This window comes from Panicum hallii, chromosome 9 (assembly GCF_002211085.1).
Source record: "Panicum hallii strain FIL2 chromosome 9, PHallii_v3.1, whole genome shotgun sequence".
NCBI classification, from domain to species: domain Eukaryota; kingdom Viridiplantae; phylum Streptophyta; class Magnoliopsida; order Poales; family Poaceae; genus Panicum; species Panicum hallii.
Genome location: NC_038050.1, coordinates 50,704,385 through 50,718,299, shown reverse-complemented (window position 1 = coordinate 50,718,299; position 13,915 = coordinate 50,704,385).

Genomic DNA, 13,915 nt, shown 5'->3' with positions numbered 1-13,915 from the left:
CAGCTCACACGCATCAAATGAAACACAGAAATGCCGTCCAATCAAATAAATATTAGTGTTTTGCCTTCAACTAGTGATCCATGTTGTCTCGACCGTTTTCATACTTTTGGAGTCCTACATGGAAACGAGAAAACAAACCTGAAAACAGGTTAAAAATATAGCTGAGGCCTTCTCCTGCTCGTAGTTTTAAGAATCCTGTTTTTGATTTTGTATTCATACTACTAGCTAGTAGGAAAAACCGGCCAAAGTGGCGAAGTGCCTGTTAGAGAGTGAAAGTAAAAGAGGGATGAAAGTGACCTGTGTTGTATTCCATCGAGGGGACCACTATTTATATATATGCCCAAGGGGCCAAGGGCTGGAGGGACACACCCCCTTCGGGATTGGCCTTTTGTGATTAGTAAGCAACTTAATGATATCATTAATCATATAACTGATTAATTAATTACAGAAATTGATCACTAATTCTAATTTCTTCATAACACTCCAGCTTGATCAATTTGTTCTGTGGTCTTGATGACAATGGAATAACTCCTTGAAAACCCAGTGGGAAAAATAAGGAGATGTATGGATATATCATAGGAAAAATTTCTTTAAAACCCTTCTGGAAAAATAGAAGAAAATATTGATATGACATATATGATTGCTTGATAGCACATTTCCTCATTAAAAACCTATGTATGAGAAAAATCTTGATAGGAAAAATTATTTAGGAAAATAATGCAATTTAATAATTGGAAGATTATAAGCATGGTATATCAAGGGTTTACTCCCCTGATACTTGCAAATTTTAAAGTCGTCTCATACCGATTCCGAAAACATATTTCTGAATAAAAATTTTGTGAATAAATCTGCAAGATTATCACATGTTTGCGAGATTTCTATCTCTCCATTCTTCTGTAGCTCATGAGGATACAATAATTTAGGAGCAATGTGTTTTGTGATATTGCTCTTTATATAACCTGCATTCATTTGTGCAATGCAAGCAGAATTATCTTCATAGATAATTGTTAGTTTCGTGATTGAACCAATATCACATGACTGTTGTATGTGATTAATCATTCTGTGAAGCTATACACATTCACATGAAGCTTCATATAATGCAATTATTTCAGAATGATTAGTGGATGTGGCTATTAGAGTTTGTTTGGATGATTTCCATGATATAGCCGTTCCACCATATAAAAATACAAAGCCTGTCTCAGATCTGGCATTGTGGGGATCAGATAAATAGCCAACATCTGTATATCTAATTATAAGTTTATCTTGGTCAAACTGATAGAATAAACCAAGATCTATTGTACCTTGGAGATATCTAAAGATACTCTTAACTCCCGCCCAATGACGTTTTGTTGGAGCTGCACTATGTCTAGCTAGTAAGTTTACCGCAAATGCAATATCAGGCCTAGTGCAATTTGCAACATACATTAGCGCTCCAATGGCACTTAGATATGGAACTTCAGGTCCTAATAATTCTTCATCTTCATACTTAGGTTTGAATTGATCCTTATTCATATCAAGAGATCGAACGACCATAAGTGTCTTTGATGGATAAGATTTATCCATGTTGAATTTGTGAAGAATTTTCACGATTTATGCAGACTAATGTACTAATATCCCTGATGGGAGATGTTCAAGCTGAAAGCCTAAATAAAATTTGGTTTTACCCAAATATTTCATTTCAAATTCCGTTTTTAGGTGGTTGCGTGCTTTTTCTATAACTCGTGTATTTCCAATGATATTGAGATCATCCACATACACGGATTTGATACAAAATCCACTAAAAGATTTCTTGATGAGTACACATGGGCAATCATCATTATTGGAAAAACCTTTCTATAAAAGGAATTCCTTTAGTCGGTTGTACCATATTCTTCCCGACTCTTTAAGCCGTAAAATGACTTTTGAAGCTTTACACAATACATGGTGCGAGAATGATTCTTGTTTGGAGTATCAAGCCCTTTAGGAACTTTCATATAAATATCCAAAACTAGTAACCCATAAAGATATGTTGTCACTATGGCAAAACCGCTTGAATTATTCCGGCTCAAGTGCGCAGACCATCGCTCTACAGGTGATATGACCTCAACGCACTTCAAACGGAACAACTCAATGGTCTGTCGGGTAACGTCCTGATGAAACCATCGGATTCCAGATTGTTCAAGCGTACCTCGCACGAAAGCGAGTCCAGAGATACAATCACCGTCACATTTTTACAATATAGGCATAAGTAGTTATTACAAACCGGGTTCTGGTTGAGTACTGCAAAGCTAACTAAAACAAATTTATACAGACCTTGTTTGAAAACTTCAAGTTTTAACGAACATTATTCAGAGATAGCAGCATTAAAGAAACAACAACGCGACTACTCGTCGCAAAGCAGGCACCATACTTAGCCCAAAGCATGCTGTGGCAGAACCGCCTGAATAATTTTGGCTCAAGTGCGCTAGTCATCGCTATACAGCCAATACTAACTCAACGCACTTCAAACAGAACAACCCATTGGTCTGTCGGGTCTCCGCCCGATGCAACCATGGTTCAACAGGATCGAAGCAGGTTTACCTCGCATGAAGGCAAGTTTACAAGCATACAACACCTCACCAACTTTTAATCCACAACATATTAAACATTATTACAAACCATTTCAAACTTAAGGTAAACTTATACAAACATTGTTTAAAACCATAAGCTAAACAGCTTGTCCAGATTTACATCGGAAGAAAAATTAACGCGCGACTATACTCGTCGCGGAGGTTGACACCACACTCAGCCCGAAGCATGGCGTCATTCAGGAGGGTCACTGCCAGCCGGGGATGGATCCCACTCCACGGACCATCCAAACGGAACAGAGGCTAGCCATGCAGGACTATCCGTGGGGTTCTCAAGGGTCATACCTGAAAAACAGACTAGCAAGACTGAGTATACTAATACTCAGCAAGACTTAACCGGGTCATGGTATACTTAGTCATGTAGCTAGACTTATGCTGGCTTGTAATAGTTCTGGGTTTAATTTCAGCTGAAAAGTAACAAAGAGTATGATCTACTTTCATATTTTAGCTTTCAGATTCTAGTCTCATTAACCATTCTAGGTAAGCACCTATTCTAGACAAACAAGGTAGAGATTAACATTCATCCAGATTATTCCGTAATGGTTACTATTCTTACTCTATGTGGCAGAAGCAATAAGCAGTCTCAATCTCCGCAAGAAACGGACGATTCTAAATTGAATTTCCAGACCTTGCAAGGGTAAACCTAACTCACACGCTTGGAACATCCAAAGATCGTTCCGAAGCAACCGTTTCCCTCATATTCCGGGTTATGGATCAGGGCCACCACAAGCGACTGTAGGACCGTACGCACACCAATTGTGCAGGACATATGTATGTAGTGTGACTACATGATCATACTCCTGTGTGCTACGCAGAACGTACTCCCACACGTCGGTGCGTGTGTACAACAGAAACCAAATAATCGCGTGGTGGAGACATGTCCATTTGCCAGGCCAATCAGGTACTAGGCTTACCGCTTTACCATATTTCGTGGCATGTGGCTAGTACTTTCAAACGCTTAGCCACCACTACCACACACTGCGACCTTATCAACGTTTATCAACACAGACGGGGTAACCTTCCAAGTCATGATATTGCATATGATCCCGTCCATGATCCTTATAGTGACTCCAGGATAGTAAACATTCAACTCCTATATCGCGCGAGTGACAGGAAATCACCCGACTTCTGCCGGTCCTATTAGCAAAGCGTCTATTCGATAAGGACTCAGGCTCAATACATAGGTTACTAGGATTCATGCATCTAGGGTTCCATTTCAACTCCTAGACTTAATGCAAAATATAATATATAAGTATAAGATTGCATAATGTAGTAATTTAAAATACTGGGTTATGCACCGGGGCTTGCCTTCTTGAGCGGGGCTGGGGGCAGGAGTGTCAAAGATTTTCGAACTTTGGTTCGGGGCTTCAGTTAAAGTCTCGATGATGCTCACTAGGTCTTCAGAAAATCCTTGCTCAGTTTCCGGGACTAGCTCGTAGTCTCCGTCATCAAGTGTCGTTGACTCTACATGATATGCAATGATTTGATAGATGGTTCTCGAGTTAAGAGTTTTATTTCACAATAAAGTTGCAATCCAATAGGTTAATACACTCAAACTCATAAAGCAAGAGGGTTAAAGATAAACCTATTATTGGCTCTCTAATCCAATTACCTTAATTAGTTGAATTAATTGAATTGGATTAACGAGTTTGATTTTTAGTTATAAATTCATAATGGCTATTGCCTTGAATTTTTGTGGATAAGTTTATTCCTAGTTGATAAGCTTACTATGAATTTTTCATAATTTTCTGAAAATAGATACTAGGGTATTTGAATTTAGTTCAAATGTTAGGTTTAAATTCAAATCTTAGGTAAACAGAGTTATAACCTCTTGAAAATTAATTAGGAATTTACTATCAATATATCAACATATGGTAAAAAGATCTAAGCATGAAAAGTTTAGGAACATGTTTAAATAAAATTTAAATCCTCTCAAGCTTGATTTGTACAAAATTGAATTAGCTAAAGTTAGGGTGCAGTACTGGGGTTGAAATTTTTACACAAGCTTGCACTCACCTTAAAGATTGTCGGTGTTTAACCGGCTGCCCACCGAGGGATATACCCAAGGTGGTAAGTTTTGGGTGAGGAGATGCCGAGATCAGGAACTCAAAGGTGCAAGGAACACAAAACTTAGACAGGTTCGGGCCGCAAGATGCGTAACACCCTACGTCCAGTATGGTGGTTTGTATTGCCTTTTGTGTAGAATGATCTAGAGATCATCTTTTGAGAGGGGTCCCTATCCTCCCTTATATATCCGAGAGGCCAGGGTTACAAAGATACTAAACAACACCGGCTAAGGAATCGTACCAGAACATAACTCGAGTAGATTCCCTCTGTATCGGTTAGCTCTATCTCCTATTTAAACGGGATAAATAAGAGATAAACGAGGTAAATAAGAGATAAGACGGACTTAATCTCTTAGACTACGCTATGTACACAGCCCCGTGGCCCCGGGTCTGACAAGTCCCCGAGCTCTTCGTAGCTGAGTACTGCAGGCTTATCGAGTACTTCTGAAGTATACTTCGACTTCTTCGAAAAGCTTCATCCTGAAGTCCTTCTTCGAGTACTTGCTTGGCTGCATCGAAGCTATGAGGTGCTCATGCCCCAAATTTATTTTTAACATGGTGTGCGATTTGAAAAATCGCACTCCATATGGAGTAGCCCCCGAGCCTTAGGTTGAATCAGAGAATCAGGCTGAGGGTCCCATTAGTCTGTAATCCTCCTTATCTTTCAAAGAAATTTGAAAAAATAAGTAGTCGATGCCACGTATCCCGCAGCCCCCGAGCCTTAAATCAAAATCCCACAAATTTGGAGATAAGGATCCAAAAACCGTGGCATGCAGGCTAAAAAATGACAACTTTGAGAAATTACCAAAATGATGATACAAATGATGGAAATTAGATCGTGAACCCGAAAAACCCCTTTTTTTGGGCTAATTAGCCCTGAAAAAATGATTAATCGAATATTTAATCCAAATAGTCCACCAAATGACCCCTCATCTTTGGAATATTCCTAAAAAATGACTCTTGAACTTCGGAACAGTAACTTTTCCCCACCCCGCTGGTTATTTAACCCCGCGACAACAGTGGGAAAAAAACTGTGCTTTCAATCTGCATTTTGCCAAGAACCGCCAAAATCCCCAATCAGGGCTAAGCGCCGCCGCCCTCCCCCCAAAGAAACCCTCCCGCTCCAACCTCCCCGCCCCTCTCCCCACAGCCCCCGAGCATCTTGTGGCAAGCGAATCGGAGATGGCGCCCAAGAAGTCAGAGATCGAAGGGAAGAAGAAAGAAGCGCAGCCAACGACCGCGGAGTGGACACACAGTAAGTGCTCCCTCAACGACCGAGGGGTTGCTGCAAGAAAAGAACCTTGTCAACTGGCGCCCCTCTTACCGTGAACCTTTCCCCATGGAAAATGTTGACGAAATCGTCACATTTCTCCATTTTGCCGAACGGGGATTGGCCCTCCCCTCTTGTTCTTTCTTCCGGGGCCTTCTATATTACTACAGGCTTGAGCTTCATCACCTCAACCCGAATTCTATCTGCCACATTTCAATTTTTATCTATTTCTGCGAAGCTTTCCTGGGAATTGAACCCCACTGGGATCTCTTCTACTTCCTCTTCCGTATCAAACCTCAGCCCACATCAAAGAACCTTTCTGTTGCAGGGGGCGCCGGCATCCAACTGCGTCAGCAGACCGGCGATAAATATCTCACATACAAATTCCCCTCCAACCTTCCCGGGTGGAAGAATCATTGGTTTTATATCGAGAACCATGCTCCCCACCTCCCAATGAAATCAAACAGACCACCTGTAGTGACGCCAGAGTGGAATCTTGAACCTTCCGGTGGGGACATGGATCAGGTCAGGGAACTGCTAGACATCATAGAGGCACAGAAGATGAAGGGAGTGACCGGTGCCTCCGTCATGTTCGCCTTTTTCAAACGCCACGTCCAGCCGATCCAGCAACACCATCGCCTGGGATTTGAGTACACAGGCCCCGCTGATCCTTCTCGCATGTGCGCAGAGGAATTGTCAGATGAAGCCGCGCTCTAGCGAGTTCAGCGGGTGTTGATAGACGTGGACGCGGTGCCGTATGTGCCAACATTGTTTTCCGCGCGAAATCCGCCCAAACCGGTGAGTATTCGAGTTCTTTTTGTTGAAAACAACCTCTATCACTCCGTTACTTAACTGAAGAACCTTCTGCAGGGGCACACAGTGCTGTACCGCAGCTATCCGCCGTGACCCGACATCCCCCGGCCAGACCACCTCCTCCCCAGTGCCGCCGTTGAGGCAAAGAGGACTTGCATTGCTACAGCTCTGCACAGCAGCGGATCCGTCGGAGATGTGAGCTCCCAGTCGGAGGAAGGAGCTGAAGGAGAAGCGCGTCGGGACAACTCCTCCGAGCAAAGCGTGGAGTTGACCGGCACTTTGCCGCTAGTGCCTCAAGGCCGTCGTTTGGTGCGCAAATGAAAGGCGCAGGAACTCGAATCTGCTGGGTAAAAGCTTACTGGTTTGTTGTATTGCTATATGTTGATATTGTGTCGTACTTACGATGTCCTCCTGTAGCCCTTCCGCCTCCTTCTCCCGGGCCGAGCCCAAAAAAGAAGAAACAACCCCAGCGGCCGCCGCAGCCGTCACCATCGCCGTGGCGGGGACCGCGCCGTTGGCCGGCGAAGCCCCGCCGCCCGCAACGGAAATGCCACGACAGGCCGTGCGGATGAAAAGGGCCAGCAAGAAGAAGTCGATACTGTAAGTCTGCCTCTGGTTGCACAATAAATATTTTTGATCTTTCGACTTGTGCGCTGACTGGCTTCAACTTCGGTAGAGCTACAAGCGCCGCAGACCTCTAGCTGACACCAGCTTCGACTACCCCAGCCCCCGGGTCTTCGACCCGAGAGGAATCCTCAAGCGCTGGGCCAGTCACAACTGCGCCAGCCCCCGAGCCATCGGACCCAGAAGGGTCAGCGCCCGCGGAGCCAGCCCCAGGGGCAGACACGACGCTGCCCGACCAGCCGCCTCCCGAGCTCCGACAAGTCGAGGTCGGGGCCGGTGGTGAGAAACAAGTCGAGGCCCCTAGTGCCGCTCCCACGGATGGCACAGGTAAGCATCTGACCGCCCCGGCTAGCTACTAGGATCCGCATGCTGTATGCTGAGAATATTTGTGATTGCAGGTGCTCAGCAGCCGACTATTGAAGAAGCCGTGGGAACCTCCAGGAGACCTGGTGAGCTGCTCCTGGCCAGGTCAGGTTGTCGAGATGCCGTTGCCGCCGACCTGGCAGGTGACCTGCTGCTAACAGATGGCAATATAGAGAACCTCAAGAAGGCACATGACTTTGCCATGGTAAGACCTGAACACTTTTCTGCCGGTAACTATATCGAGTTGCTTATCCAGATTTCCCTTTTTATGCAGAGTGTGATTGCCCACTCCTAGAAACAAGCAGAAGAACTGAAGACCCTTGCCTGTGACCGCAAGGAACTTGCTGCCCTGAGAAGACGCCTTGACGACGAGAGAACGGAGAACTCGCATCTCGAGAAGGTCAACATCGAGCTTCAGCGACAACTCGAGGAATAGAAGAAGGAGCTCGATGCACAAAAGCATGCGCACTAGGAGCAGCTCAAGGAGCAAAAGAAAGCGCACCAAGGTAAGCCATTGCTTCCCTTGGGTACTTGCACTGTATGGCTCATCCTGGATTTTGAAAAGCTTTCCACCACGGAGCTTAGGGGAATCTTAATGAGTAAAGAAGAGCTACTTACTGATGTGAAGAACCTGCTCTATCGGCGTACAGATGATGTCGAGAGGCTGCAGAAGGTGATCGGCGACACTGAGCGACAGTTCGTTGACAGCCTTCAGCGAATCAAGACGCTTGGCGAAGAACTCGAAGACCTCAGGGGGGCTGCCCGAGAGCTGGTGGATATGGTGGATCCACCGGAAGAAAGCGAAACAAGCCCTCGGCCCCTGCTAGAGCGGCTCCGCGAGGCCCCGAAGAAAGTGTTCAAGTTCCTCTCCGAGGCTCCTGTCACCTGCGTCAACAATGCCCTCGCGATTGTGAAGTCCTACCTGCCAAACGCGCAGCTGGAAATATTTGCTCAAGGAATGGCGGCGGACTGCACCGAGGATCAATTTGACAGATACCTCCTAAAAGCCCAACCTATATCAGAACGTGTAGTTCAAAGTGTAATGCAGGATTAGGGTACTGAAAACAAGTATTCACTTCCTTGTATATATGATTTCTTTTGATGTCTCTACTTGTGTATGTGCCTAGGCTGAATTGGAATCCAGGCTTACAAGGCTTAACTAGTAGACACTACCCTGGGTGCAACGACCCTAAAGGTAGCCATAGCTCCATGTAGGAACTTATCTAACAAGCTGTCCACAACCCGAACTCGCAGGTCTAAAACTGTTAGAGAAGAACGCGAGCATCGTCGTGCGATTACCATGCTTAAGGCAAAACTACCCCGAGTGCATCGACTCTGGCTGTAGTCAGGGTCGCTCCTCATATGAGCGCGCTCTGCAAGTTAAGTAGGACCCGGACGGACGGATCGGACTTGTTGGGAGCAAATACGGGCGTCACCGCTGGTATGCCGTGCTCTTGGCAGAAAGGAGACTACCCTGGGTGCCACCACTCAGGATGTAGTCGAGGTAGCTCTATGTACGAGCTCATCCGACAAACTGGGTATAAACCAATCGAACGGATCGATTATGTTGGGGAAAATGCAATTATTGTCGCGTGTGACCGTCCAAGGTCGCGGCAGAAGTCGATATGTAGAGGAGTTGGACGGAGCCGAGGGTTCCGTCAAAAAATGAAGTCAATAAGATATGAACGTGGCCGCAACCTCCGTAACATTCACGACAAGAAGTCGATTTATATAAGTGTTGCATGTGACCGCGGCCACTGTGCGCCCATAAAGGAATGTACAACCTGAATCTTGTGGCACATAGCCTCCAAATTGATTTGAGGAAAAGAGATCTTCTAAGCCCCTGGGGATTCAGCTATCACCGGGCATCTTCTTATGGGTAGAACTTGCGCAGGTTCTGAATGTTCCAGGAGTTCGGGACATCCTGACCCTCGGGATATTGTAGCCGATATGACTCTGGCCTTGTAACCTGCTTGACGACGAACAGGCCCTACCACCTTGAGTTGAGCTTGTGTAGGCCGGATTCATCCTGAATGCGACGCAAGACCAAATCACCAACGCTGAATGACCGCTCCCTCACGTTGCGATCATGATATCGCCGGATCCCCTGCAGGTAACGGGCTGACTGAACAAGAGCGGTGCAGTGAACCTCTTCAACGGAATCGAGCTCTAACTGCCTCGCCTCGTCCGCCTCGCCTTCATTGTACATTTCGACCCTTGGGGACTTCCACATGATATCGGCTGGTAAAATAGCTTCAGATCCGTATACGAGGAAGAAAGGCGTTTGTCCAATGGCTTTGGACGGCTGAGTCCGAAGCCCCCAGATGACATGTGGCAGCTCATGCACCCATTTGCCTCCCTTCTTGCTATTTTCATCATAAAGTCTCTTCTTGAGGCCATCGATTATCAAGCCGTTCGCCCTTTCGACTTGTCCATTGGCCCTTAGGTGTGCGACCGAGACATATTTAACTTCGATGCAAGCATTCTCGCAGAATTCCCAGAACTGGTTGGTCGTGAAATTTGATTCCAAGTCCGTGATGATGGTGTTGGGGAAGCCGAAACGGTGCAAAATGTCCGAGATGAAGTCGACAACCCGATTTGGTGTGAGCTTGGCTATCGGCTTGTACTCAATCCACTTGGTAAACTTGTCGATAGCCACCAGAACATGGGCTGGAACATGAGTCTGTTTGCCGAAGAAGCAAAAGGCCAAGATGGCGGTATAGTGATGAGGCTATGGGCTGGAACATGAGTCTGTTTGCCGAAGAATTGACAATTTTGGCACCGGCGCATGAGATCCTCCGCGTCGGTCACTGCAGTGGGCCACCAGAAACCGGCCCTGTATTCTTTCCCCACCAGCATTCTTGAAGCTACATGGTTTCCTCAGACACCCTCGTGGATCTCCCGCAGTATGTCGTAACCATCTTCCTTTGTGACGCACTTCATGAGAACTCCTGACCGAGCGCCGCGCCGATAGAGCTTGCCATCGACCAGGACAAAACCCTTGCTTCTGCGCAGGACGCGTGCCGCCTCCGCGCTTCTGGCGTCAATTCCCGCTGGTAGCCTTTGATCTCGAATGAAATTAATAAAAGACTCTCGCCTGTCCTCCCCCAGCACCATAACCTCTCGATCGGGTTGTTGAGGATCCGCTTCAATGGTTACCTGCGGAGAAGACTTGATGGATGGCTGCTTGAGCTCCTGGACGAAAACCCCCGGCGGGACCTGAGCACGTGTTGACCCTAATTTGGACAGGATATCCGCGCCAACATTGTGCTCCCGCAACACATGGTGAACCTCCAAGCCAGAAAATTTGCTTTCCAACTTGCGCACTTCCTGTACATAAGCATCCATCGTCTCCTTGTTGCAGTCCCATTCTTTGTTGACTTGTTGAACGACAAGAAGAGAATCGCCATACACAAGTAGTCGCTTGATACCTTGTGATACCGCCAAACGAAGCCCGTGAAGCAAAGCTTCATACTCGGCTTCATTGTTGGATACCGCCCACAGGATCTGAAGGACATACTTTAATCGTTCACCTCGTGGAGAAATAAGCAGAACACTAGCGCCGCCGCCGTCGAGCTTGAGGGACCCATCAAAGTACATGGTCCAGTGCTCTGGCTTGTCGACTGAAGTTGGGACTTGATTCTCCCTCCGTTCAGCCATGAAGTCGACTAGAGCTTGTGACTTGATTGCAGTGCGTGGCTTGAAGTCGATTGACAAAGCCCCCAGTTCCACTGCCCACTTTGATATACGCCCCGTGGCATCTTGATTATGAAGAATATCCGCCAACGGGAAATCCGTGATCACAGTGATCTTGTACTTGTCAAAGTAATGGCGTAGCTTTCTCGACGTGATTAAGATTGCATACAGAAGCTTTTGAACAGCTGGATACCGTACATTGGATTCAGAGAGGACCTCGCTGATGAAGTAGACAGGCCTCTGCACTCCAAACGCATGGCCTTCCTCGCCCCGCTCGACTACAATAGCACTGCTGACAACATGAGTTGTTGCCGCGATGTAGAGTAGTAGATCCTCCCCTGGCAATGGTGCTGTAAGGATCGGAGATGACTGAAGGTGATGTTTCAGATCCTGCAGGGCCCGCTCGGCCTCCTCCGTCCATTGGAACTTATCTTGGTGTTTCAGGAGCTTGAAGAAGGGTAGTCCTCTTTCCCCGAGTCGGGAGATGAACCTGTTCAGGGCCGGCATACAACCTGTTAACTTCTGCACATCCTTGATTGTGGCCGGAGCCTCCATATCAGTGATGGCCGTGATCTTTACAGGATTGGCTTCGATGCCCCGGTTACTAACGATGAACCCGAACAATTTCCCTGAAGGTACTCCAAAAACGCACTTGGTAGGATTGAGTTTCCACCGAAATCTGCGCAGACTGCTAAATGTTTTCTCCAAATCTGCAATGAAGTCGCTGGACTCCCTGGTCTTGATGACCACGTTGTCCACATAGGCTTCAACATTCCGGTGCAGCTGATCCATGAAGCACATCTGGATCGCACGCTGATAGGTCGCCCCTGCATTCTTCAACCCGAAGGACATGGTTTTGTAGGCATATGTCCCATACGGGGTGATGAATACGGTCTTGATTTGGTCCTCCTCCTTGAGCATGATCTGATGATAACCTGAGTAACAATCAAGAAAACAAAGAAGGACACAACCAGCCGTCGAATCGACAACTTGGTCAATGCGCGGCAGCCCAAAATGGTCCTTTGGGTAGTGCTTGTCGAGATCAGTGTAGTCGACACACATTCTCCATTCATTGTTCTTTTTCTTTACAAGAACGGGATTCGCTACCCACTCTGGATGGATTATTTCTTTAATGAATCCAGCCGCGAGAAGTTTAGCGATCTCCCGTTTGATGGCCTCACGCTTATCGTGGGCAAACCTTCGCACGCGTTGCTTTTTAGGTGTAGCCTTTGGGTGTATATTCAAAGCATGCTCGATCAACTCCCTGGGCACCCCTAGCATATCCGCTGGTTTCCACGCGAATATGTCTCGGTTAGCCTGAAGGAAGCTGACGAGTGCTAGTTCTTATTTGTCACCTAAGCCCGCGCCTATAACAGCGGTCTTAGATGAGTCTCCCTCCTGAAGCTGGATCGTCTTGAGGGCCACGTCATCAGTCGACTGGATGCTCGACTTGCTGGCCTTCTTGGAGGGAATCTCCAGCCCGGACTGGGAAAGTTGCTGCCAGCCGCGAGTACTTCTCCCGAAGCATCTGGCACGCGAGTAGTCGAGGCATACTGGATCGCCTCCTGATTGCAGTCGTACGACTTCTTCAAGTCGCCACGGAGAGGGAGTACTCCATTGAGTCCTGGCATCTTGACAAGTAGATAAACATAATGCGGCACTGCCATAAACTTGGCGAGTGCCGGACGACCCAATATTGCGTGATAAGAAGATTCGAAGTTAGCCACTTCGAACTTGATAAACTCAGTACGATAATTCTCCCGCGTGCCGAAGGTGACTGGGAGGACTACCGTACCACGCGGGTGTGCCGCGTTACCTGGGACGATGCCGTAGAAGGGGGACTTGCTGGGAACCGGCATGTTCTTAAAATCCAGGCCCATCTTCTTCAGAGTGCTGACGTGTCACACCCGATTTATAATAACATAAATCGAGCAATCATATATGCGCCAGGATCAAGTCACGCATATATATACAACAGATTATCAAGATATCACAACACATGTCACGAATAAAAGTGTATAAATTATAAAATGAATATCTTTATTACAACTGAATCAAGAATCAGTTCAAGGATTGCGGAAGCGTAAAATGAATACATGAAGAGCTGGGCGCCACAGGGACGTCGACTGGGAGACAAACGCCTAGAAGTCGTCGAAGCCGCTGATGTAGTCCTCCACGTTGCCAGGCACTGAGCAGCAGTCGAAGATATCCGAAGTAGAACAGAAGAGTAGAGAGGCAAGTGTGAGTACAAACTCGTACTCAACAAGTATAACACAAACTATGAGGCTCTAGGCTAGCTGACTCAACTGCATTAGCTTTTAGTCTTGGCAAATTCTATTAAAGCTAGTTACTACCCATGGATGAGTTACCATTAACCCAATTGCATAATAAATTCATCAATATTAATTAAGAACTACTGAGAACCATCCAAACCAAAACCACCCGCGGAATCTCCCTCGTCAAAGGTTAATAACCCC